Raw genomic sequence first — 27,819 nt, 5'->3', positions numbered from 1 at the left:
TCTGCTGTTTAATAACAATTCATGAATAAGAAAAAGGTTTGCGCTGAAGCCAAAGTTTGGTTTAACAAGCTACTTCTTTTTGACAGTCAGAATGTAAATGTAGATTTACTTTTAGCCTATAACCCTAAACGTTTTCATTCATAACCCAGCAGTATGTTTACTGTAAGTTGACAGAGGTCAGTCAGATGTTATATTTTGCAGCCACAGCTAACATCCACTACGCCATCATATACACCAAAAGAGGGAAAAGAGGGGTGGGCTGGGGTGGCACTGGCCACACTGCCAGACTGACAAGGTGGTAGGTCACAGTACCTGCTGTAGAACTTTCAGCACGAGGAAAACTGAGCAAATCTGAATCTGAAATAAATCACTATCATTATAAATAGATTTTGAAATTGTGTAATGTACATTTTATATTAAGGTGGTTTCATACATTTTTTCAAAACATAATTTTTTAGCAGTTGCAACCATTATCCCTGCAGATAAGGGATTTACACCTTAAAAATGGTAGACGAGTTACATAAAAGACATTTCTGACACTAAACAAACACTTCATAAACTATTTTCCTATTAATATAAAGTGTATTATTTCCAAAAAGGTTTTTAAATTGTGAATTTAAAACCTTTAAAATCATTTCCCCAATTTATTTACCTTGACCACTGATTGGCTCTGCCTACACTGTGTTGCATTCTGACATCTCTTCCTGAATTTTGTTTAGGCCGGGCACCCAAAAACTCTGGAGTGTGATGTTTGAATATGACCTTACCTTTATACCCTAGGTACTTAATAGGAGACGGAGGCTTCCACCACATGTGGGATATAAAAAGCCAAGACCTAATCGTGCCTAATAAACTCTCGATCCCACTCTGTCTCATTCAGTGTCTGTTGATGGGCAATTTATTTCCTTCACCTAAGATAGCAGAGAGGGCTCTCTGTGGACACAAAAACTGTGTATGTAGAGGTGTGTAATGATGAATACACTGGCTGTCACAGTTGAAAAGTGACTTTTAACACAAATGAGCATGAGGAAAAGAGGCAGACATTACTCTGACTGCATAAAAAGGTGCACAAGACCCCATTAGGATAATTACACCGAGTCTGCCAGGGTCAAAGTGTCTGTGACTTCAGTCATAAAGTCGTAGAATAAGGAAGGTGACTGGATGGTGGAGACACTGATGGGAATCTTTTCATATAACATCATTGATTAATCACCCATATATACATGTCCAACTTATCATTTTGAAGTGCTTACGGAAAAAAAATTAAACTGAAGAATTTGAGGGATAAGATTTGTAACTCGAGTAAAAGGTAAATAGTAACTTTCTCAAAAAAAAAAAAGCAGTTAACTGTAATGTGTGAGCCATAGAAATAAGCAACAGCAAACCACATACAGTAGCCATGGAAAGACAAAACAGGTGTAATGAGATTCTCTCTTTAAAGAACGGAGCAACTAATTGTGCAAATTGTAAAAGTATTTCACAAGCTTCTTCTTCAGTAAGAATACTCCTACACCTAATTTTTTATTTTTATTTTTTGTTATGAGAATGGTAAAACTGAAAGAAAGCATCACTGATGACATCATCTGGAACACCCTTGTCAACTATCACACTCTTAACCTGGATAAGATACAATAATTACAAATATTAGTATAAAACATTTCTTCAGAGGTAATATGCTGATAAGAACATTGATACCACACTTATTCCTTTAAGCTAAACATTAAGTTACGGAAAAATTTCGGTTAGCTTCCAATAGACGACTGTGAATAATTAAAAGTGAAACCAATACCCTGACTCTATGGGCAACAGTCCATCTACCATATAAAGCTAATCAATTAAACACATTATATCTAGTGTTTAATCTGTACAAAAAAGTTCAAAGCACCTGTTGTAGTTTTAGAGGAGTATATGTGCTGGACTTATCACTAATAAGATGTTATCTATGGGTATGTGTGCAAATCCAACAAGGATACAAACACAAATCAAGCAGATGGCAGAAAATGTGAAGTGTAAAATACAACACGTACCAAAACTGGACTGTCAGTATGCTGGCAGATGGTAAACAAGACAAATTAGGTGTTCATTAAAAGCTACTGATTTAATTACTTGATAATCTGCTTCAGTGATGAAAAGCTAATTTCAGTTTGTACACTATATAAGTCTCTTTATGTCAAGTGCAATTAAAACCATGATATAAGAAAACAAGACAACCAAAACACTGTCACATATGATCCTGCAGGGTAGAGAGAACCCAGGCAAATCTGTCCACTTCAATCTGACGCAGTCATTAAATCTTCAGTAACTTGATGATGCAGTAAACAGCCTAATAGGATACAGCTTAGGACATAAGGGACATAAAGGTCAGACTGTTTTCTTCTAGTCTCCCATCAGAGAAATTGGTAAGGCCCATATTGACACTGCAAACACCTGGATTACCCTGTCCGACCACTCTGTCAAACCCTATGTCTGCTCCTTGACAGGCAATTACAGCCAATAGGCTCCAGTGCCTAACAGCTCTGGTGCAAGGTCATTGTCTGCCTCGATCTCATCCAGAGGCACATGGAAACCGAAGTTCAGTGAGTTATCGCCGCAGCGACAGATGTATTCGTCTGAGGCTGACAGTGTCACGTCCTTTGCCTGTGATGGATCGGTGCGTCAGGCCGGTGGGTCATTCTAGTGACATCTTCGTTATAAGCTGATAAAGGATAATGTCCGTGTTAAGGGTCAAACAAATGGAAGAGATAGTCAAGCTGAGAAAATGATTAAGGTTGAACAAACAAGGGTTTTTCACAAAGAATGATTTAGTGGAAAAGCCCCTGAAAAAGCATTTAGACATTAAGTACAGTAGATCCACATACAGTAAACTGTAGTTTCAAAACTATTCAATAATAGCATGTAGATACAGTATGTAGCAGGCTGAATCTGCTGTGTGATTCATGCGTGAGTCTGTGCAGATGTGGTACGTATTCCATGGGGATACTGCTGAATGTCAACCAATGACGCAATGAAATCAGACACGCCCCTACAACCTCCTCAGAGTCCTGTTACAGGATTGTGTTGGTACGCCAGGTGTATAATTGACTAATGTTAGGATACTGCATAGTGTGTGACGATCTGAACTTTCTGTCAAATCAAAAATCCTTAGTTTACTGTACCTCTTTATTTTTCTTTCAGTTATCTGCATTGTGAACATTAACGCTACATGAATTCAGGCTTAAGTCTGTGTGTGTGTTTGACCGTGTGCTATACACATCTCCAGAGCAGAGGTCTGTTTGTGGTTATTTGTGCTTTAGAACATAATCAGAAAAAAAAAACATCAGAAAATAATACGAATACAAACACTACGAATAATAATTTTAGATTAAACTGCTTTGTTCTTGTTAACAACGCTCCCTCTCCATTCAATCTCTACCATATTCGGCAACTCTCTCTTTCTCTGTCTCGCTCACTGACTGAGGAAGAAGGGAATAACTGATCACTGCTAGTTTCTGTCTAATCATTTCCCATGGTCCATTACGTATATAACAGACTGAATGTCCACACAACTGTAACTATGAGTAAGCGGTAGCTTCATTAACAATCACATCATTAGACTAAATCTCACTGACAGCAGCAGTGAGACGCAGCCACCCGCTCTATTGTTTTTATCATTTCTGTTGAAGCCTATGATGGTCCAGGGGTTCGAGCGAAGCATTTGTATCTAGTAGCTCAAAGGTTCAAACCTACCTGGGCTTCTTATAATATACATTACATCGTTGGATTATGAGTTTTAACTGTATGGACAGAAAATGCTGCTTTCTGTTTTTTTTGTGCTGCTACCCTGTATTAATTTTGTTTTCAGTCTGATTTTGTGTGGACTTTGATTTAAAAATTAGGCGACATTACTCCATTAATTCATCTTTCGCTGCTATAGCATCAAATGTGAATAATTGTGGAGCTGTGTTGAAACTGTATTAATTCAACACTCTCCCACCAACGGGTGTGTCTGAACTGGCTTTAAAAATAAATGTGGTTAATTGATGTGATAGTATTGCTTAAGTCTATTTATCGGCTGTATTTACCAACAACAGTAACCCTGGAGCCCAGGAGCTTTCTCAGTAAAGCTGATTTCTTAACGTTCTCATAAAAGGGAAAGCTGGTTTCCGAAATGGAGGTAGGGGATTAGGGAAACCTGACAGATTTACAGCACTTTTCACAATTTGGTTGTGTTCTGGCTTTCTGAAGCGAGTTTCTTAATACATTGCCTGTGTTATCAAATTTGTGAAGTTATTTTTCTATATTTGCTTGTGTTTTGTTTATTTGCATGTGTTTTCTCAAACTGCAGTGTTTTGAGCTATCAGGGCCACCGTACTAAATGCTCTCTTTCACCTTTTGTTTCTCCGTGTCAAAAGAAGGAGTCACACACTCCCACGGACATATGACAGATTCACAAGAAACTTTTAAAACGTGTTTGACTAAGGTGACAAATCCAAATTCAAAATGTCAATTTTTCACTACCAAGCTTAAACGATACAAAGAAAACGAGAATTAATTTGGCTGCCCCCATAAGATTGACCCTCATGTGATCTCATCACTGTAATACACAGAATGTACAACAAAGGCCTCTGAGACCACAGATAAGAAGTGCAGACGTAGAGGTGATTTGACTTGGTTGAAGCTGAGTCAGAAACAATATGCGTTTGATTGAGTGTGAGTGAATGTGAGAGTAAGAGTAAGAGTAAGAGTAAGACAGAGACAGAGACAGAGACAGAGAGAGAGAGAGAGAGAGAGAGAGAGAATAAAAGAATAAACAAGGGTTATGGACATAAATGATGATTAAAAGCTAATTCCCCCTTTGAATATCTGTACTGAGCTGCTGGACATCCTTATCAGTCCATAGTGTGTGTAAACAGAGTCTTGTATCACAGATCACTTCTGGAAAGTTATTATTGCTGAAGGTAATTCAGAATTTGCATTCTTACTTACATTGTAAGAAAACTTTGCATGATAAGAAACACCTTTAAGGGGATTAAAAAAAAATCACTGGTAATCACAAGGCAATATTAATTGTAGGACAATAGCTTTTAAACAACTGTCACTGTTCCTAAAGCAACAGAATTTAATGGCCACAAAAAAGCCAAATGCCTTTCGAGTCTAATAGCAGTGTTGAAATTAAAATTGCCAGACTGGAATAATGTCTGACCTGCAGCAATAGGAATTTAAGTACTGTGAGAAAATGTCAGAATCCACTAAAACCAGAGGCCATAAATGACACATCCAAGTTGATAAAAATGCAACAGTCTAAAGATGTGAAACTGGCCAGATAAAGGGAAAAAGATCATATTTGAGAGCCAGGAATTAACATCAGCCTCCCATTACTGCTTATGCGCATGGTGCTGATGGTTCTGATGTCCCTTCAGAACCCTTACTTCTGAAGGGACAGTAAGTCCCTTACTTGGTGGTCATATCACTTGCACTTTTTCTTACAGACAACAAAAATGGGAGGGTTGCGGCAGAAAGGCATCCGGCACAAAAACACACAGCCAGGCCTTGGAATTCATTTGGACTGGATACAATGGTTGGATGGTAACAAGGAGAGGAAAGGTAGTCAGAACTGCTAGAAGGACCCTGGGATCCCACAGGCAAATGGTAACCATGAAGAGGCCACAAGGAAAGCAGCTACTACCAATTACCTATAGTAAGTCAAGGTGTGAGAAGTCCAGGAGTCTACCATACTCAGGCAGGACTCCAAGTGCAGGCTGTGCAAAGGTACCCCTTACACAGTCCACCACATAAAACCGGGGTGCACGATGCTAGCAGGTAGGGCACACAAAATTTGTTTTGTGAATCTACCACAGAGTTGCGGTGCTGTCTGACTGACTACCTGTTTGTGTTTGTGTGAGATAAGTGCAGACTTAAGATTCAGTGAAAGTCAAAGCAGTGAGCTAACAGGACCAAGCTGCTGGCATACTATTTCATGCCGTGTTTGGCTTCCACCACTGGCATGGTGTGGAATAAATCAGCAAGCACATTCACACACACGCACACCCACCCACACATGCATGCACAGACACACAACAAATAAAAGGCCCTGCTTTAGCCAGTATGATGGCTGAAGCATAATTTGTGTCGCAGCACGTCAAATTTCTCCTGACATGTGTGAAGTGTGAATTCTTGTTAGTGTCTCTAAAAGGCACTACTGAAAGCTGAGAATGTTTGTGTATGCGTGTGCACATACTGTTGCCTACACAGAAATTTGTGCGTTTTCTCCAGTGCAGCTTCAGAGCAGGGAAATCGTGACAGTGGGTACAATGAACATGTGACTAGAAGTCAAATTGGCCAGACATGCAGCTTCAACCCACAATCCATACTGAATAATGAAACTAATGTCATAAGTCACTGTAGTGTCTGTGTGTTCAAGCTTGTAAAGAGTTCATGAAATAGCCACAGTGTATCCATTTGCTTGACTTTATGGTTATGGAAATGACATTAAAGGTCACACATTATAAAACAGCTATGGCCTTTCTCTCATCAAATTCTTTTATGTTACTTACTTCACAAATTAAACATTTTGGTCACCCCCCCCCCCCAAAGAAAAAGAAAAAGAAAAACCTTTTCATATCTCAGTGCAGACAGCTACTATAGACTATATTTCCCTTTGTACAGTTCATTAAAAGTACAGCCTGAGTGAGATGCTCATACAGGCACTTTGAATATGTGTTTATATTGGACAAAATGACACAGGGCGTTCTACAGCAGGGCAAAAAGGTGGATTCCTTTTCTTGTGTGTGACTAATTGAGTTGAACTCCACCAATTATGTAAACATGTAAGCTTGTCTGTAGTCCAATTCAATGTACTACAGAAGAGAAGACAACAGAACAATTAATATTGACAGTCCAAAATCACTATTCAAATGAGGCCAATAAAATTTAAATTTGAAAATTTTCACAAATTATGAAAACTGAGGTGGAAAACACACTGAAAAAACTTTACTTGCAGAGTTATGGAAACATACGGCTGTTCGGTTATGTCAAAAATCATAATTATGATAATTTGTTCAATGTAGTCATCACAATTATCTGACTTATTATCTCACTTACTTTAGAAACAATGCATTTATTGAACCTAAATTTAAATTATTTTTTTACCATTTTTTTACCATTTTTTTACGTAAACTGCAAAAAAATTATAACGTTACAGCATAACTGTGAATCTGTCATGTTTTTGTTGACTTTTCTGATGCCTCTGTTACACTTTCAAATACAGAGATTCCATCTGACATAACATATTATAACCCCAGCAGAGCATTTACTGTAGATTCCAAAGCTCTAGAGTACATTCTGTTTTCCTGTAGATATACATTTCCCCTTGGCCAACCTTAACTTAACCAGTTACCGCTGACACCACAGACCCAGACTGTAAGAGCTGTCTGATACCCTGTTGACTACTTATCTGCCAAGATACCAATATCAATACCAAGTTAAAGAACGTAAATTATAATTGTGTCGTTTCGCTCTTTTGGCCCTTCTTCTGTGACAGAAAGCTAACAGGTTTGCTAGAACCCAAACAATCTTGTTCTGAAAAACCTTTGGCTGGAGCCTTGATGTAAAAAAAAAAAAAAAAAAAAGAGTCTGAGCTTTTAGTGAACGGCAAAAGAGCACTGCTGTAAAGAAAACTTGTGCCGGATGTACGGAATAAAGCAATACAAGACAACAGCAACGTGAAACAAAAAGGTCGCACAATTATTATCTTAACACTTATCTTGATTATTTGTTTTCATAATTGTAGAAAGCGATAATCGTAATTGAAAACATAATTTGATTAATGGCACAGTCATATAGAAATGTTTATCCACGTCTCAGGCATGATCGAGCACTGCATTAGAAAATGAAACTGTCTTAAAGTAAACTCACTGTCATTTGATGTGGAGGGTTTGTGACACAGCTTTGAACTATAATCCTTACACCTACAGCAAGTCGGCCGTTCATTTTAATGTGTTTGTGTGTGCGAGCATGGCAAATGCCTATATGTGTCTATAACATCGTCCGTGGTTTCACAGAACACATGTAATGAACGACTTACTCATGTGAGCATCCACACACATGCCTGAGTTCGTAAGTATGAAAATGTTTTGACTGGGGAGAGTATGCATATTCATAAGAAGAAAACCATTTATTGTTATATAAATGCTGACAGAGGTTGACACAGCTAAATTAACTGGGGACCAATGTCATTTTGTCTCTCTCCTACATGCACAAACACACACACACACACACACACACACACGCACACAGAGAATTGAATGGCTGACATGACTGAGACCCACAAAAGAAAAATCCAAAGACAAAATATTCTTCAAAGTCAATATCTCTTGGCTGGAAATCAGAGCATTAAAAGTTGAAATGATAATATCGCACAATACATTATAGAGATGTGGCATCAGTGCTTAATAACTCTGTGGGCTCCTAAATGCTTTGCTTATGATAAGTCATTTTAGTGATAATTTAAAAGCAGGACTTCCAGCTGTGACACGGAAAATTCATCCGCCTCACAGTAAAATCACCATGGGTGCTGTCATGGTGTCCTGCCTATTGTTTCCTATGATTCACTGTCAGGTCCAGGATCTGTCTTGAAATGACATTGTCACCGCAGTCTGTCTCAGCTCCTCAGGTTAAAAGAAGAAACTTGTTTAAAAAACCTGAACTCAAACTGAGACAGGCAATACACTCACATACATGTTAATTTACACATGATGCATTTTCTTGCATTGGTGTGTTCCTCCTGCCCTCTTTTTCTCTCTTTCACTTAATTCATCCAGCTTTACTCCATCGTCCCTCTCCACTGCGGTAGAGCAAACAACACAATCACCAGTAAAACTTCTGGGCTGACAGACTGACAAAGTGGTGCTTAATGCTTAGCTACCACTCCAATCTCCAGTGCATCTCTTCTGTTCATTTCCACATCCACATTCAATTACTACAAGTTATGGGGTTTAATTTGTATGGCACAGGAGCTTTACTGTTCATTAGCTAAAGAATGGCAGTACTGAGTGCAGACTGGAAAGAGTGAGATGAGTTTTTTTTCCAGCTGGCCAATAGAAAGTAAAGTATATACTGGGAGCAGGGCTTAGGTAAATGGGAATGCAGCAAATGAAGCATGAAGAAAATGAAGTATCATGCTGGAAATAAAGTAAACACAAGGAATAGCAATGATGTAAGGATAACTTAACAAGCTATTCTGTAAGACCAGATTGATGAGATGATGGATGAAATATTTTATAGCACACAGCACAGAAGATCACGGAACCAGCTGGTGATGGTGGGGAAACAAGCACTTGGCTCCCTCCTAATTCTGCCTCTTGGTTGAGCTTTTCGAAATATTTATTGTTCATTTGGTTTTGACATTTTCTCATCATTCATCCAGTGATGTGAAATTGGATTTCACAAAGGACGATGGGATAGATGAGAGGATATTAAAAGATACAAAAAAGAAAAGACAGCTTCCATGCTTATAACCACTGACAATCTCTGTCACTTCTCCTTTGAGTGCTTCCCTGTTTCAGTGATTGAGGAGGGGATGAAGAAAGGCTTTAGCTGTAATCTAGCTCATTGTGTCTCAACTGTAAAGCTTCCCTCTTCTTTTCTGAATGTTGTTCATTTTTCAAGCCTCTGTAAACTGTTATTTTATGTTACTATCACTTTTTGTTTTCAGGACATCAGACTGAAAAATTTCTTCAAATCACTTTCGGCTTAATTTGGTCGTACTTGTAAGTTGCTTTAGAGAAGTGTGTGCAAAAGACCAACTGTACATTTTGAGTGGCAATGATCTTCCTCTCCATTTAGTAGTTTTAACTCTTCTCCTATCTGCAAAATCTTTCTCTTATTTTTCATTTTCTGTTTATATTTCCTCTGTCATCTTGAGTTTTAGTTTACTCATGGATTACGTTAATGTATGGTGTAACGTAAAAATATTTGACTGGAGACCAAGTTGCTTATGTACATAAGTGGCATGAAAGACTAAGGACAAGCACAGTGTGTCCGTGTGTGGGTGTTTGTTTCTTGATGAAACTGTGATGAAACAGGGTGAGAGCTATTGCTGTACCAAACCACAATCCCAAATGGAGCATAAACACATGTATTTTCTCATCCTTCATGGTATTTCACATGAGCAATGCAGTGTTTGCCTGTTGTCTGGTGACATTTACGAGTTACGGCTCCCCCTCCGAATGCATACACAGACCACATACAAACACACACGAGCACTTATCCTCGTGCACCATCCAGACAAGCCTGACAGACACAAGCCGCGACCCTCATTACCATTTCCACCACCTACTGAAGTCACTATCCCTCAGAGAGCATTTCACTTCTTCAGCACAGTTGTGCTGTTCAGAGCAGACAGACACACGGCTGCGGGGGCTCCTTTCAAGACAACCACGTCAATGTATGTTAGTGTGACAGAGAGTCGTGTTGTACTTTGGCAGAGATGGAGAGGCTACGTTCAAAGTGTCTGCCTTATTTTGCTTGCTGGATGGAAGAATATAAGAATTTACAGTAGATATAAAATACGTGTGACCTTTTGCTGTTCTGTTTCACTGTGTCCTTGTTTGGCAGTGACCTAACAAATGGGTGTGTATGAGCAGACTTTAGCTATCGTTTAGTCTCAGAGGGATGAGCCGGTTATGCTGGTGGGTGTGATCGCCTCACTGGCTATTCCTGGCTAATATAACTGTTCCAGACGGCGACTTTTCTGGGCTTATTTTTAGATAGACTCTAAGAAAAGTGTTTAAAACCATTAATGTAAAAACAGATTTATTTGGAAAGCAGGAGGAGGCTCTCAAAGCTTGGCAAAATTATCATATTATTATATGTCCTAATTTCTCAGAGTGCAAAGATGGCATGATGTTCTATACAACATTGTCCACATTTGTGAGAAATATGCCAGGTTGAAATAAACCTACATTTTGCTGGTATAGTGTACTTTCAAAAAGTTTCCAAGTGATAATCACAACATGGATGTTAATGTGAGGGGTTCTTGCAAAACTAGTAAATCTGGTCATGGAGATCACATTACTATGTCACAGATAGTGGTGCAACTCCTCATGCCACCTGAAACTAAAGGCTAAAAGTCATTCTGAACTGTGGAATATATTATATTTGAACTTTAGTTCTCCCTGTGTGGTTCCACTGGTTCTGACCTGCAAGGGATCAGTGTTAAAATTGAATCCAAAAATCTGGATTGTAGCTTTTCCGGGTGCATAACTTGATTACAGTTATTGTCACTCTCTGTCCATCATAACTGTAACTAACATTAGCCATTGTAGTTGTAACTTGCTAACAACAACAAATGTCAAAAGACAGAGCTGCTAACATTTCTACACCAGACTGTGCAAAAGCAAAGCAAAACAGGTCTCTTTAGAATAAAACAACCATTAGGCAAATTAGGCTGTTTTGTTTGTGATGCTTCACATTAACATTGTTATCTTCTTTCTCTGTCTTACTCATTAGACTTAAAAACACTGTAATGTTAATGTCTTAGTAAGGAATAAATACATACACCACATTAAGATGGGTCTCTGTGTTTGAGCAAGCTGTATGCTCTCTACCTCCTCACTATACCTTCACTACATCACCAGAAGGATTCCTATCAATCAACAACAATTGAAACTTGGTTTTGCTGACAACCTGAGGGGGGATAAGAAAAAGATCGAAGAGAAAGAGAAGGACAGCAGTAAAACAAATGTATTTCAATGGTCATCCTTCGGATCTTCAGAAATCCAAACCAGGTCAGGCCAGTATTGAGCAAGAAACAGAAAATCAGAAATGTAAATAAAATTCAATGAATCTATATTAAGAGGAACTTTTCTAATATCCTGTTTCCATTTTTTAAGAAAGCACCCTGGTAAAATTAGGTAACTACCGCTGCCAGGCTTTGTGCTGATTAAGAAGATACTTGCTCAAATTTCCTCCAAAGGTTTTTACCTCTACTACCATCTGTACATTCTAGACAACATGTTCTAGCAGCTGTTGTATAAAAGCCATTATATGCCAGAGGGCAGCTTTTATGGTGATGCGTAAACAAAAAAATGATTTCTTTAAAACTCTTTGCCTCTCCTTCAACCCTTTTACCACACATTCATCTTGTATGATAGAGTACAGCTACTCTAACAGCTATTTAGGGTTTAAAGACATTCACGCTCCTAGTTTAAATCTGTTCTGTGACCTCTCAATAATCTTTATGTCCTTTGTCTCTTTTTCTCCCTTTCTTTTATGTGCTCACAGATTCTTTATCCTCACTACTCCCGATTTCTCCAGGCCTTCCCTCGTGTAATCTCCTGTTCCCCATTCCCCTTAAATCTTATCTGATAGTGTCTTCCTTCTTTCCCTCCCTGGACCTGTAAGTATTTGTCTCTATAATTCAGCCCTCAGCAGATAAATTAGCATCTGTCAAGGCTTTGCTCTGTGCTGAGAGCTTTGGCAGAAGCTGCTCTGTTTTTTTGCTCGATGGCACACATCGGTGCCCTGGCACCTTCACTCATCCTGTTATTTAGTCTGACTCACAGGTAATGAAGCAAAAGACTGGTGAAACACTGTGCGAGGGTGGAAAGACATACCACTCTTGGAGCGAGAATGGACATCCGGACTTGTGATACTGGCTGAGTTGCAAACTGGGGATATACAAATTAAATTACAGTCAAAATAAACAGCTGGCAGAGTTTAGAAGTACAGTACGATGTAGGATTTATATAACCTTCATCTCTGTTTGCAAGCTCTCTTTACTAAGATAACATACATATTCAATCAAGGTTATGAAATGCTTATTGACTTAACTTTGACTGTTTAAGAATATTGGTGTTTGTTCCAATTCAGGTAAATGGCCAGAACATTCAGTTCGGCCTGGTGTGGCACCAAAGCTCATGAGTCCAGTATAATTGCGTAGCTTTTATCATCATCATTGAACCAATACAAACACTTAAACATTACTAAAGTGTTAATGTGTTCAATGACTTTAGGGTGACTTACAAAATGTGTTGTGATTTATCATATAAAGCAACATTCTACCAGTCATTGCTTCATTTGTTGCAGCTTTTATGAAACTACATTAAACTGATGTATCGGACAAAATGAATGAAAAGATTTCGTTCAGATTATGAAGTATTTCGTACAGACTTAGCATGCATATGATAAGTAAAAAACCACATTAACCAACAATCTCATGGGAAATCTGCAGTTGAGGATAAGACCAGAATAAACACAGAGGGAAGAAACCCAAACCTAGTCGAAAGGATGAAGGAAATCATGTAGCAGAAACTAGGCCCTATGACAGAGGCTCAAATAGGTCTGTGTTCAAGTAAGAGAAGAGTGACCTCTGTTCCCTATTGACATTGTGTTGTGTAATCTGTAGCATACTGCTGTGTCTGTCTGCTCTGCATCTGCCTCTCTCTCTCACACACACACACACACCCACCCACACAGAATCAACACAAACATGTAAAGTAAAGCTCCCACTCTGGTCTGCTTTCCTCTCAGCTTAATCTGACAGTCATGTCAGCTTCGATAAACCTCTGTTTGTAGCTGAGGCTCTGTGGTCTCTGCCTAATTGCATTATCTTTCAGCTACCTGAGACTCTACTGTGTTTTATTTTGCTGATGCTGACGAAGAGGTGTGATGTTATTGAAGAGGGAAATTCAGAACCAAGTGCATGCTGTGTTGGCAACATTGTTGGCCACTTAAAAGAGAAAGTGTGTGATGCCTATAAACAACCCAGCATGTATGCACAATCCCAACCACACAAAGGCAAAGGATGCGAATGACAATACACTCACAACAAATAGCACAACATATTAAAATCCCACAAAACAGCTAATCAATTATTTAATCATTTCCCTGTGCTGATGGTGATGTTCTTTTGAAATATTTATTATTGCTAGGACCAGGTATGTTTGTCTTGTTCCTCTGTCCATCTGAATGTAGCCGATACATTTGTAATCATAGTATCAGTTATTTATTTGCGGGATCAGTACTATACTCGTGTTCTCATTTTTGCCATTCTAAAAAGCAAAACAGGTTAAGCATACAGTATAATCTCTTTAGCTTTTTGACACTGAAAGGAACATTCAAAAAAGAGAACAAACTATTTACTGATCCTATTACTTTAACTCTGCTTTGGCATCTCTGTAGTCCAACTTATTTTTACTTCACACACACATACACACACACACACACACACACACAAAGCAATATTATTATTTATGTAATACTATAAATATTATATAAAATAATATAATACAATAATGGTCAATCGTTTCTGGAAGTTGAATCTAACAGTAACACTGTGCTTAACTTAAGTGTCACAGAACAGTCCATGAATTAGCACTGAAATGAGGCTACTTTGACAACCCACCTTCACCTAACAAATGATAAAACGTGACCACTTAAATACACAAAACAGCTTAAGCTCTACAGATTTTCTCTGATTGTTAACAGCAGTGACATTGATTGGCCTGGAAATGATAGTATGGCATTGATTTGTACATCTGCAGGCAGCAGATATTTACATTTACATTTACATTTAGTCATTTAGCAGACGCTTTTATCCAAAGCAACTTACAAGTGAGGTACAAGGCAAGCAAAAATCTAAGTCAAGGAGAAAACATCAAAGCAAAGTCCTATCATAAAAGTGTTCACAGTTCACGAGATGCAAGTGCAAGAGAGCAGAAAGGATTTTTTTTATTGTTTTTTAAGAGATTTAAGTGCATAGGAAGATGCGGAAGAGTTCAGTTTTCAGCAGTTTTTTGAATATTGGGAGAGAGTCAGCTGAGCGTGCAGCGTTTGGTAGCTCATTCCACCATCGTAGGATCATTGCACTAAACAGTTTTGCTTGGTGTCTTCTATGCGTTGCTGGGACCACCAGACGTCGTTCATTGGCAGACCGCAGCGGGCGGGAAGGATTGTAAACTTGAATGAGTGATTTGAGGTAAGCGGGAGCTATCGAGTTAACCACCCTGTAAGCAAGAGACAGAGCTTTGAACCTGATGCGAGCAGCTACAGGAAGCCAGTGTAGAGATCTAAAAAGTGGTGTGACATGGGTCTTTTTTGGCTGATTAAAAATGAGGCGAGCTGCTGCATTTTGGATCATCTGCAAGGGTTTGATTGTGGATACTGGTAACCCCATCAACAAAGCGTTGCAGTAATCAAAACGAGATGTGACCAGCGCCTGTACAATGAGTTGGGTTGTATATTCCGTGATATAGGGTCTGATCTTCCTGATGTTGTAGAGAGCAAATCTGCAAGCCCTAGAGACTGAGGAGATGTGGTCCTTAAAGCTCAGTTGGTCGTCGATGATGGCCCCCAGATTTTTGCCCGAATTAGTGGGGACAATCACTGTAGATCCAATGTTGATGCTGAGGTTGTGTTGCATCAAAGGTCTGGCTGGGAAGACAAGGACTTCGGTCTTGGAGAGGTTGAGCTGAAGGTGTCTCTCACTCATCCAAGCTGAGATGTCTGAGAGACAGGCAGAAATGCGCGATGAGACAGTGGGGTCGTCCGGTGATAAGGATAGGAAGAGCTGTGTGTCATCAGCGTAGCAGTGATAGGAAAGACCATGTGAGTGAATGATGGCACCTAGGGATGAAGTATAGATAGAAAAGAGGAGAGGACCAAGAACTGAGCCCTGCGGCACACCGGTAGAGAGGCTATGAGAGTGAGAAAGATGCCCCCGCCAGGATACCTTGAAGTTTCGTCCCAATAGGTAAGAACAAAGCCAGTTTAGAGCTGATCCAGAGATGCCCAAGTCAGAGAGTGTGGAAAAGCGGATCTGATGGTTCAAAGTGTCAAAGGCTGATGATAGATCAAGTAGAATTAAGACAGATGATTGACCTGTGGCTTTTGCAGCTCGAAGATATTCCATAACAGTCAGGAGTGCCGTTTCTGTGGAGTGACCCCTCTTGAAGCCAGACTGGTTGACATCGAGGAGGTTGTTCATGGAAAGGAAGTCTGAGAGTTGGTTGAAGACTGCTCGTTCCATAGTCTTGGCCAGAAAAGGAAGGAGGGAGACAGGTCTGTAGTTCTCCACTACAGAGGGATCAAGAGAAGGCTTCTTGAGCAGTGGGGTAATCAAGGCCTGCTTGAAAGAGGTTGGAAAAGTCCCTGTTTTGAGAGATGTGTTGATGACTTGTGTAATAGCTGGCATTAGTGCAGGTGCAACTGCTTGAAGAAGAGTGGAAGGGATTGGATCCAGAGTGCAGGTGGTCGGATGATTAGAGAGGAGGATGGTGGATACGTCATCCTCAGTCAGAATTGCAAATGATGAGAGCAATGCAGTGTTGGAAGAGGTTAGATGGATGTCATCATCTGGATGAGAGAACTATGAGCTGATGGCTGCCACCTTGTTGGTAAAAAAGTCGGCAAAGTTGTCAGCAGTGAGAGAGGTAGATGGCGGAGGTGAAGGTGGGTAGATGAGTGGCATAATCCAGGTTTCTGTAAGTGCAAGCAGGTGAACAGCTGACTCTGTAGCAAAAGCTGGAATGAAGTCGGCCTTGTTCACTGCAGACTGGCAGTTCCAAAGGGCAAGAGAAAAGGAGGCTGGTGACAAAGTGGCCTGGGTGAGAGTGCGCGGGTGAGAAGCATGTCGTCCCTTAGTAGGGCGCCATGTCCTGCATCTGCGGAGGAGAACAGGGATCTGCTGAAAACAAATAATATAACAAAGAAAAGGATTTCCGGAGTAGAAAGGGTTAATGTGAAGCAAAGTAGAGAAATAAAAGTAGAAGAAGTTTGAAATAAACTACCTAGTGTCCTCGCTCGGTGGACTCACGTAGGTAGACTCGCTTGTCTTTACACTGTCGGACTCGCGCAGGTAGACTCGCTTGTCTTTACACTGTCGGACTCGCGCAGGTAGACTCGCTTGTCCTTACACCGTCGGCCTTCACACAAGGAGGGCTGAACAAGGGCTGACGCTCCAGCCCAACAGGTGCCTTAAATATGGTCTTAATTGGCTACAGCCGAAACCGCCCCCTCGTTGAAACCAACCTACCTCTTGTCCCTTTGTTAGGTCAAAGGTGTGAACGCTCGGTGATTACTAAGCTGAAACTACCACCAACAACAGACCAAATATCCACTTCACCAGCAGAAAAAAACTTTCTACCTACAGTTCTTAACTCTATTAAAAACAAACAGACTAAATCAGCAGACTCAAGAAAAATGACAGAAACTCAGCTACCTCTGAAACCAACAAACAAATTTCAAACAGTACTTTTTTCTCCTGTCCTAGTCTGGTGCTTGTCCTAGCTTACCCAGTAAAAACCTAAGTTTTTAAATGGTCACTCCACTTAAAATACCGCCCCCTCGTTGAAACCAACCTAACTTGTGTGCCTTTGTTAGGTATTCAGTTTAAAGGTAGAGGCCATTGTCTACTTTCTGCCAGTATTGTTCCATGCATGAAAACACAATAAGACTTACAGTAAGTGAGGGAAATGCCTGAGTCGAACTACTGTTTAAAGATGTGGCTGTGAAATACACCATAATAACTGTTGGCTTGTTGTTAAAGCACTTTGTCTGTAGAGAAAAAGTTGTGAGAGGACCCTGTATAAACTTACAGTAAGAATCTCTGGATTTCTGCATAAAAACGACATAAAACATGTCCCCAAAAGTCCTACAATTATACAGGGGAACTAATTTAAACAAATATTAATAACTGCATTGTTTTTTTTAAATCTTCACTTCAAAAAATTTGACTCAGTTGTACAATAACTTTCTTCTCCTTTAACCACTTTTTGGTACAATGTGGTTTTGCTGGATGATCCAATTTCTTTTGAGCCACAGTTCACAGATGAATACCTTCATTTTTACACTGTCTTGTAGAATTGGCTTGTACAACTAAGAACTCATAGTACTAACAATGATGGAAAGCTGTCATGGTCCAGAGGTAGAAAAGCAGGCCCAAATCAGGATGCTGCAACCACAAGTGTCACAGATGAGATATGTTCTTATGCCTGAATCCAGAGCTTGTTGTCACCAAACATCATACTATTTATTAAAGAGAAAATGTTCTGCTTCGGTCTCATCCATCCAGAGAACACTGTTCCACTGGCATCCTGACTGATCTACGTGGTCTTGAGCAGACCGTAGATGGAAAGCCTGTTCTTTTAGGAGCATAGTGGCCTTGGCCATGGCAACCGTGCCATGTACTGTACAGCACTGTTCAATGTTCTCCATCACATTTGCATTTAATCATTTGGTGCTTTTATTCAAAGTGATGTACATGTGAGGAACAAAGCAAGCAAAGTTCTATAAAAAGAAACATTTCTGTTTCACGAGATCCAAGTGTGAGATAGAACAAATACGGATTTCTTTAGTTTCGTTACATTGGAAGTTGTGGAAGGTTGTGTCAACAAGGTTTTAAATAATTGGAGTGAGGCTGCTGAGCGTGCAGTGTTTGGTAGCTCATTCCACCATCATAGGATCAGATATTTCCTTGGTCTTTCTTGTAACCTCAGAAATATTTTCACATTAACATATTCATCTTTTTTTGTCGACATGACTTTTGTGCCAAAGGTGTTTAATATTCACCGTGTGTACACAATCTGCCTGACAGTCAACTGGAAGATTCCAAACACTTTAAATGTTTTTAACCCTTTTCCAGTCCAATTCTCATCAAAAACTCTTCTTCTAAAGCTGGAATTACACTTCTGCATTCTGCACATGTGCAAACATATATTGGACACATTTTGTGACATTTGCGTGTGTATTTCTGTTATACTTACATGACAGATGCACGCCCACAAGAGGGCAGTGTCATGTTTAGTAAATCAGTGTTTACTGAAAAAGCAGAAATAAAAGTGGAATTTAAACTTCCTCCAGGGTAAACAAACTAGTACACTAAAGCGTTGAATGTAGAGAAGGACAACAAAACAGGCAAGTTGTGTGTATATTTACTAACCTCATCTGCTAACTGCTCCTGTATGTTCTCCATCTTTGATTTATTTATTTTTTGTTTCAATCCTGCCTCCAGACTCCATGACGTAAACCAATCAGCTCGGCAAAGCACTTCTCTGAACACCACCTTGTTGAGATTTGGGAGGCAATTCATTCCCCCCTTTCTCTGCATAGGTGCGTGAAGATGTTTACATGTATCGATAGAGAAGCATAATTTTGCTACTTTGTTCATACCATGAGACATTTCCACAAACCCATGTTGTCCAGATGAGACATTGGTAGAGACCACTTTCAACAATAAATGAACGTGTGAATGTGTAAATGTAATTTTTTGCGTCATTTGATTATCTAGGTTTTCTGTATCTAGTCTTGGGACTTGTATGCATACAGTATGTGTTCTGAGATATATTTTTAAAGAGAAATTCTGAAGGGCTTTTTCTGGAGGAGGTGTATGTTTGAAGGCAAACACCCAAGCCTGTTGGCCCTGACATTACTTGGATTTTACTCCCAGTAAGCTCTCTAGTAAGTCTGGATTATCTCCAACCGAACTCTTTTGTGAATAGAGGAGGTAATACTCTGGAGAATTCACCATGAGTGTGTGGGCATGTTGATGGCGTCCATTTCCTGCGACTGCGCGAAATTGGGCAAATACAAACACCCGAAGGTGAAGAAATCACTTATTCATATGAACCCAACAACAATGTCAAACTGGAAGGACAATGAAATTCGTGAACTTCTCTCGGTAAGGGCAGACCAGTATATTGTCAAACAAATACAAGGAACAGCATGAGATTCTGTGGTATACGACCAGATTACTGAGCAAAACACAGTCAATTCCGCAGCTTTGTTTTTGTTTTGTCCTGCCCCCTGCTCAAAGTGCCCAAGCACCACCCCTTGCCCAATTACACAGACTATGTGTCTCCCGATTTTGGCTACATGTCTGCAAACCCCTGACAATGTCCGGACCTGATCCTCCTGACATTCTCTAGAGTTTATGTCTGAAACTGTCTTAAGTGTGATACAAACTGAGTCACTGATCAAAGGTACGTGGAGACATTTCTTTCTTCACAAACCAATCGCCTAGTGGCAGCCACTGACACTGACGCCACTTTGGGTGAATCCATTAAGGAAATTAGAGAGATCCATCAAAACAGATAAATCCAACTTCATTTCCCAAAGGCACAAAAAAAATTAAAACTGGTCCAGATTCATGCTCACATTCTGTGTGTACACACTACCACACACATACATAGAGGACAGTGCACAAATGCTGACCAAGATTAAGTGATAGTGACTTTCCTACTATAAGCCAAGAGCTAAAATAAGAAGCTAGTACTATATGTTCAGCCTCTGTGACTGCAACTCAGCTTGTATTTAAAGTGAACTGGATTGATCTCACACTATCACTTGTATATCCCAAGAAAGTAACTGTACTCCACCACATCAATTGTAAGGTGAGCATTTCTGACAAAAAATGTTGCGATTGTCATCCAAACACCACGCATTCCTCAGCAGACACGTCTAGTGAATGTTACATGACAGAAACAAAGAATGAGAGATTTGGGAAAACCTTTTAGAAATTGCTTTGCCTGTTATGCTTCAGCACATCCTTTATTTATTGAGAAACAGATGGGCCTTATCATCTGAGTTGACAGGTAATGTCATTTAAACCTTCCCAGGGAGAGGAAGAGCCCAAGGCTTGCTGCTGCAGCACACATGCGAGCAGTTCAGTCAGCGACTAAACTAATACTTCAATACAAGAAAGCTGTAAGCAAGCAGCATACTAACTTTACAACAAGTGCTCACACTATAAAGACTGAAAAGTAGTGCTTGTGGTGGGCAGGAAGTCCACATCTTTATATTAAATGTTTACAATTTTTTGTTGATAAACAGTGTCACAGCGCTTGAGCCTACTTTTGTTTGTCATCATTAATACATGATGGTGAGAAAGAATAAAAGGTTTTACCTGATGCATACTGTATACTCATACATTATTAAGAGAATCTGCAAACACATCAGTTTTACTAAAAATATTTTAAAACTAACTAACTAAAAAATTATAAGAACTCGAGGTATTCTTTTATCATACCTGATTTGACTAGGTAGATACAGTAGCCTCTGTGAGACATTATCTACTGTGAGGTTGTAGAATGTGTTAAGACATTTACAGTAGCTTCATTCCTAATCCTTAAACACATATTAAGGTTGAGTATCAATCTTGGCTGTGGAAGAGAATTGATCAAACATGTTGTCTGAGCATCTCAGTTATTGGACCCTGATGCTGATGATGCAACTACTGGGACCTTTTTGTGAGTGTTTGTAAGCAACAAGACAAAACAGCAAAACAAACATCATCAGTACCATGACATTATCTCACACCTGTGACAGATGTGGAATGTACAGTAACAGCCCATATCAATACTACTGCTCTGTCTGTAAAATGGGGCAGAGAAAAGTGCGTAAAAGAATGTTTTTATGGCTTTCGTGTTTTCAGCACACAGATTTGCATCAAAGTGTACAGTGGCCCCCCTTTAAAGTAAACCATTTCAGCTGCCCTACACTGAACTTTCTCCTCCTCTCCTGAACTCTCAGCAATCCCTCTCACTTCCTCTCCAGGTGCTGGAGACAGGGCCTACAGTAAACACACATAAACACACACACATATCCAGAGGAGGTAAAATACACCTGTCTAGTGCTTAGAGACTCAGTAGAGGTCTTATTCATGTCTCTCACTCTCTTTCAGGTATTTTTTCTGTGGTCAAACTGCTCATTTTACTGGTATTACCTGTCGGGGCGAGCGGTTTTCTGCGTTCGTCTTGCTCCAGTGGAGGAGGAGCTACTGTAGACAAAAGACTTAAGAAGCAGTTTGGTCAATATACCAGATCTTATAAAGAAAGACAGAGGTTGAGAGTTTATCTATGTTGATCATTTTTATGTGTGGGAATGAGCGAATGGCATCATTCATCATTATTTTCAAATGTCAGACTTGCCAAAAAAAGATTATCAGATACGATCTTTTAAATAACAGTGAATGTGAAGATACAATACCTGGCTCAGTGTTAAGACTGAATGAAATGAATGATAGTGGCTCAAAATGAAGAGTCTAGAGGGACTAAACATAGAAATACACTGTACTATGATAATGATGTTGTCATTATTAAATACAGTGATTGCTTGTTATGATAATATGCAATGTATTTTTCACAACCTTATACAGCAATCTCATAAAAATGTAATTTTTTCTATATTAGCGCATTTATGTTACATTATGGTTGTCAATCGGTGTGTGTCTGTCTGATATAGATGGGCGACCTTTCCAGGGTGTACCCTGCCGTTTGTTCAGTGATAGCTGGGGTAGGCTCCAGACCCTGTGACCCTTAACAGGATATGTGGTTTCAATAATGATTGGACATTTTCCGCACAGTGGAGCAGTATTTACTGTTATATTTAAAGTTATCTAGCAGCTGAATCTCAACAAGGCTGTGCTGACTTGAAACTAATTATAATTAGTTGTCAATGTTTACTTTTTTTTAACAGCCTAACTGCAACTTTAGTCTCCTGCACGTCAAACTGTCAAACCAACTTCATGCACTGCTGACAAAACCACCTTCAAACTAGAAACAAGAGCAACTAGAAAAATTTCAAAACTTAGATAAAAAATTTAAAAAAAGACATATAGAATAGAGGAAAATTAAGGGCAAAGATGAAACAAATGTGTTGAGTGTGGATACAGCAAACAATGGAAATCAAACAAAAACAAACAAGCAGAGCCGAGCAGAGTTAACTTACTAGAGAAATCTCTTCCATCCTTTGATTTGTCCTCATCTGTCTATCTGTAACGCATCTCTGCTGCCCTAAGAGATGTGTCACTTCCTCCTTGCAGCATTTCCTGAAATAGCACCAGTACAATCATAGGCATTGCACTGCTACTGTACATAAAGCAGCATATCCAACCAAGTCCTTAACATACAATACATATTGTGTATGTGTCACTAACCTAAAACCAAAACATTATTTATGGTAGCATAGGCACAAAACGTCTGCTTTCTGTCCATTTCTGCTAGGGAAAGTTAAACTTTTGTATTGCATAAAATTAGCCACGTCACTGTCATGTCATAAATTTGCCGTAAGGCCCTTTTTCATGTGTCACCTTGTGACAAGGACGCTTGCACAGTAGGCATTAACAAGTCCACTCACTTTTCTTTTCTGAGTTCATTTTTATATTTACATTTAGTCATATGGGATATATAGCTAAGTCGAGCACTGTGGCTATAGTTTTCCATAGTCACCTAGGAATTTTACTGGCCACAATTGTGAGACACTTAATTATTGAATAATTGGTAAAAATGCTAACTGATAAACTTCCTGAAATAGTGTGTACTTCAACTGTACATCCCACAATCGATGAACTGCCTGCATACGTCACACAGAGCTGCTTCCTTTTCTTTTCTTTACAACAAGATAAGAGCAAACGTTCACTCCAACTACCTTTCTGAGTTTAGGTTACAGATAAATATTCAGTCAGCTGTTTGGTTAGATTGCTGATTAACGTCTGTTAAACAGCATTTAGCTGCAATGTTCATATATCATATGATAAGTTAGTAATGAAATATGCGACAGGCCTCTCTGCAGGTTTTCTTACGCTGGTTTACACTGTTGTGTGCGATTGTTCACTCGCAAAAAATGCAGGGCAACTGACCTCATGATGGACCAATGAACAAACATTGTGTTCAGGTAGTACTCATGGGTCTTATAATGTTTGGTGTGGTGGTGAGTGTTAATGTTAATCCCTGTGGGATTGTAAACCTGGATGGGAGCAATCACGTATGATGTGTTGTGGAGTTGATCACTCGGCATGTTGACAAAGTTTTGAATCTAATTAGGAAAACGACTGGAAGCCTGAGTAGAGATATGAATAGTGGTGTGATGTGTCATTTTTGGCTGATAAAAGAGGAGACAAAAGACAACTCAAGGGGCAGGGTCTACTGCACATAAAAAAAAAGAAGCTCAGTGGCTGACTTTCTGATACTGTCTTCAACTGATGGTTGTCTGCAAACCATCTGTAACCAAGGTTCATTACTTAGAGTGAAAACTGTCACTTTGAAGACAGAAAAACAGAAGCAGGAACCTTGGTTTCATTGCCTTTTCATCACCCCTTCACAATACACTGTGTGTCAAACAAATGACTTCCCCTGCATTGCGACGATCATTACTGTCACATTTTATACAAAAGGCTGAAATGTCTCTTTGACTGAGAAGGAGCAGTCCAACTGCATGCATGTGTGAGCAGGAAACACGGAGGCAGAGGAAGTGAGCTAAAGAAACAAAGAAAAAGCTACAACAAGCCTGCCATTATTTGGTCTCGCAACGGGCACCAAATATATTCATCTCTGAGACAAAGAAGCAAGAATGAGAGGCAAGAAAGCAAGTATAGAGAGACGGGAAAAAGATGTGGCTCAAAGAATAGAAATAATATGAATTCATGCTTGGTGTGTTTTCATGGCCTTATCAGACCATGCCACTACAATAACAAAAACAGCTGCCTTTTTTGTCAACCGAAACAAAATGCAATCGGTAGTTTTTCCAAAACTGCCAAGCAACAGAGGTCATGGCTTCATAAACAGCATTTGTGTATCTGTGGAGAGAAAGAGCAACCATGCTTGAGTTTGACACCATCAGGACCCAGGAAAAATAACCAGCTTATGTGAGAAGAAACGATGAACTAGCAACCTGTAGACAAAGCTGGATGCTGGCTGGGTAATTGAAACAGCATATTGCTGCACAATAACCTTCCCAGAGACATAACCATAATATAATGTGCTGTGGAGAAATTTCTCATTTACGGTCGGGTAATAGCACTTAGGTCAGAACAATGGCCCTCTCTACTTGAAAATTGGATAGGCCTTCTCATTAATATGTATTGGTGTAAGCAGTGGGCTAAGGATGTAGTAACACAATGAATGACCTGATGTTTGCATAGAGGGGGAAACAAAGTTAAGGAGAAGTTCTATATGTTAATGGTGTGAAAGCAATAAACAGATGGATCCAATTTGCAAAAAGGCACAATAATAACAAAAGCACGTACATATGTGCATTTCTAACTTTAACGGGCATTGCTTGTGTTATGCTAACAAAAATGGAGCATAACGTTAATTTGGGCAGAACAATAAAGTTGATTCATCACATGTTTCATTAAGGCTTTACAGGGTGTGGCTCACTAAACAGCTGATGACTACCAGCTGACTACTAATCGCAATCATTCAGGTGCGGAAATTATAAACTGACCAGCAGCATTTCCTCTTCCAGCCTTACACCTTAGTATAAGTTTATGATAGTGATTTTAGATTGTGTTTATCTGTGTGGCTTTGCTGTTTGTCGACTTTGTGTGTCCAGCATTTTAACAGTAAAAGCCATTAAATGTCCCTCTTTTTAAACCAACATCTCATAGTCTGGGCATATTAACTGAGCACCCTCGCCCCCCATTCGGCAACAATACATACTAACATCCTAATTTGTGAAGCATAAATGCAATCTCTAATTTCCCACCACTGTGCAGCTTTATTAGAGTTCTTTGGCTTTCTCAAAGACATAACAAAAATTCACCATTGGAGAGCTCGGTGTAATCCCTGGCAGAGGGACTATTGGTTCAGTCCATTTACTGCAATTGGCAGCGTTTGTCAGTGGGACACTGGTAAATGATCCTCATGTCACAGCAAAAGCGTCTTGTACTGGTTGGGCTGTGTGCATTCTCTCTGTTTCTGAAGGCCTAGTTCCCAGATCAAGATTGGCAGTAGGGCTGAGGCCATTACTCAAAACAAAAAATGCTTTTAATCATGATTAATGCTTCCATTGATTATGAAAACAACATTATGGAGACAAAATGCTTATTGTGCCCCTTTGATTTTTGTGATAAAGCTCTTGTTTTGTCTTGTGTTAGAAATCCAGTGCACCCCTTTCCTTTACATCCCTGTCATACACCGTCTTTGGCTGTAGTATTTATTTATCAATTTACATTTGGTTTTCTGTTCAAGTTCAAAAAATGCCTGATAGTTTGCAAAGTCAATATGCAATTGAGTTAAATATTAAATGTGATCATATAAGTGAACAAAATAATAATAATAATAATAATAATAATTATAATGATGATTTTTGTTATAACTGAAGTAAGCAGCAACATTTTGGTCTTTATGGGTACATACTAAGAAAGTAGCTGGGTCCAGTTTCTTTCTGTGTTAAAACTTGGCGTGTGTTCTAATTTACAGATGTGGATCAAGAAGATGCTCCTCTGAAGACAAATCGTCTACAAAGCACATTTATAAAAAGACACCAAATACAAGAAATGGAATTACAAACTTCTTAACCACATCTTTCTAGCTGAGTGATTTTAATTATAACTGTGGAAACATTTGGGAAAGAGTTGTTAATGTTATACTGACAAGTAAAGTATTGAACCAGTGTTGTGGAGAAGATTTAATGCTATGTAATACAGTACCTTTTAGAAGAGATTCTACTGATCTGTACTTAATGTTCCATACAAACTGCATGATACAATATTGATTTTTGCTTGTTACTATGTGTATGTAACAAACTATTTAAGAAATCATATTATATATCTCAAACCCTCATATTATTAAAAATTGGCCCAATTCCCTTGATTTGGGTGTTGCCTTTCTGTTAGGAAACTTGGTCAGGAAGACACAACTACAAAAGCAGAGACGCATCATACACTCATGTACTTTCAAACCATTTTATATTTTTGGCACTTTAGTTGACGGTGTTATCCAGAAGGAATCACACAACTAACAATTCCCCCCACCCGCTGACCCACACCCCCCTTACACACACACCATACATACATTGCCAACTCCCCAGGCAATAAGTGCACCGATAAAGTGTACTCCCTGAGTGGCTCCACTGCTGCACCTAGCCCTGGCGACATGTAGAAGATCACAATGCCAGATTTGTTCGACATGAAGCAAGGGAAGGAAACATAACTGCAGGGAATGTGTGATAGAGATGAACATCCAGTGTGAAAAAAATACTTGAAAGGGCACCACAAAGCAGGGGTGTGTGATGTGCTCAACCACTACCAGTTAGTGCACACTGATTGAATCATGCACTTTCTAATAAGCGAAGATTTCACATAAGCTGCAGTGACTTTCCAGAGTTTTTCTTGTGTCCTGGCTGAGGTCCTCCCAGGACACAAGAAAAGATGTCTACTGGCAACATGACACACTGGCGTGAGTCTTTTTTCTGACTGCTGGCTTAGACGCTTTGAGACGAACATCACAGAGCTGAGTTAAAGCAAGTCAAACAATCATTAGTTGCAGCCTCAGCTCAGACGTAAGCACAGCAGCCTTTCCAAACAGAGTGTTCTCCTTGTGGCTCTCAGAAGTCTTCCATTTTATAAATTATTGTCTTTGATTGACAGTTTTCTTAAATATTTAGCCAATAAACCTGGAGACATGGAAGAACTATTGCGGAAATATAAAATTGTATTCTCTCTCCCATCAGGGACGCACCTAGACAGTAAGAAAGCCCAGAGTCTTTCAGCTAGAACAAACAGTGTAGTGAAAAACATGCTCGGGGTAACGGGACTGTCACGGGTCCTTGTTAATGTAATAAACTGCACAGTATGAACATGTTCCTATGGGAGGCCCTTTGATCAGCCTAACATCTCCCCGGTGCATGATTTATTTTAATCTAGAAAAAGAAAATTCTGGTTATGTACTCTTTATCCCTCTTTTTCCATCTGTCACTTTTGTGAGCAGTGCAACCTCTAGAAATGCTATTCTCCTGCTTAATCACTGACCCACACCCACACGCACACACAATTTCTATTCTACAGTACTTCCACCAATTTTCTCTCTCCCTCCACTTTTTCATTTTCATTGAGCCCCTACCTCT

General features: G+C 39.5%; 1 protein-coding gene across 1 annotated transcript in view; it reads right to left on the bottom strand.

Annotated features, from left to right (window-relative positions):
- Positions 1–27,819, bottom strand: part of LOC137124194 (alpha-1,6-mannosylglycoprotein 6-beta-N-acetylglucosaminyltransferase B-like) — a 109,574-nt gene that overhangs the window by 71,281 nt on the left and 10,474 nt on the right. The gene's annotated exons all lie outside the window — the stretch shown is intronic.

This window comes from Channa argus, chromosome 3 (assembly GCF_033026475.1).
Source record: "Channa argus isolate prfri chromosome 3, Channa argus male v1.0, whole genome shotgun sequence".
Taxonomy (NCBI): Eukaryota; Metazoa; Chordata; class Actinopteri; order Anabantiformes; family Channidae; genus Channa; species Channa argus.
Note: the sequence above shows the minus strand (reverse complement) of the source record. Positions and strands in the feature narration are given on the sequence as shown.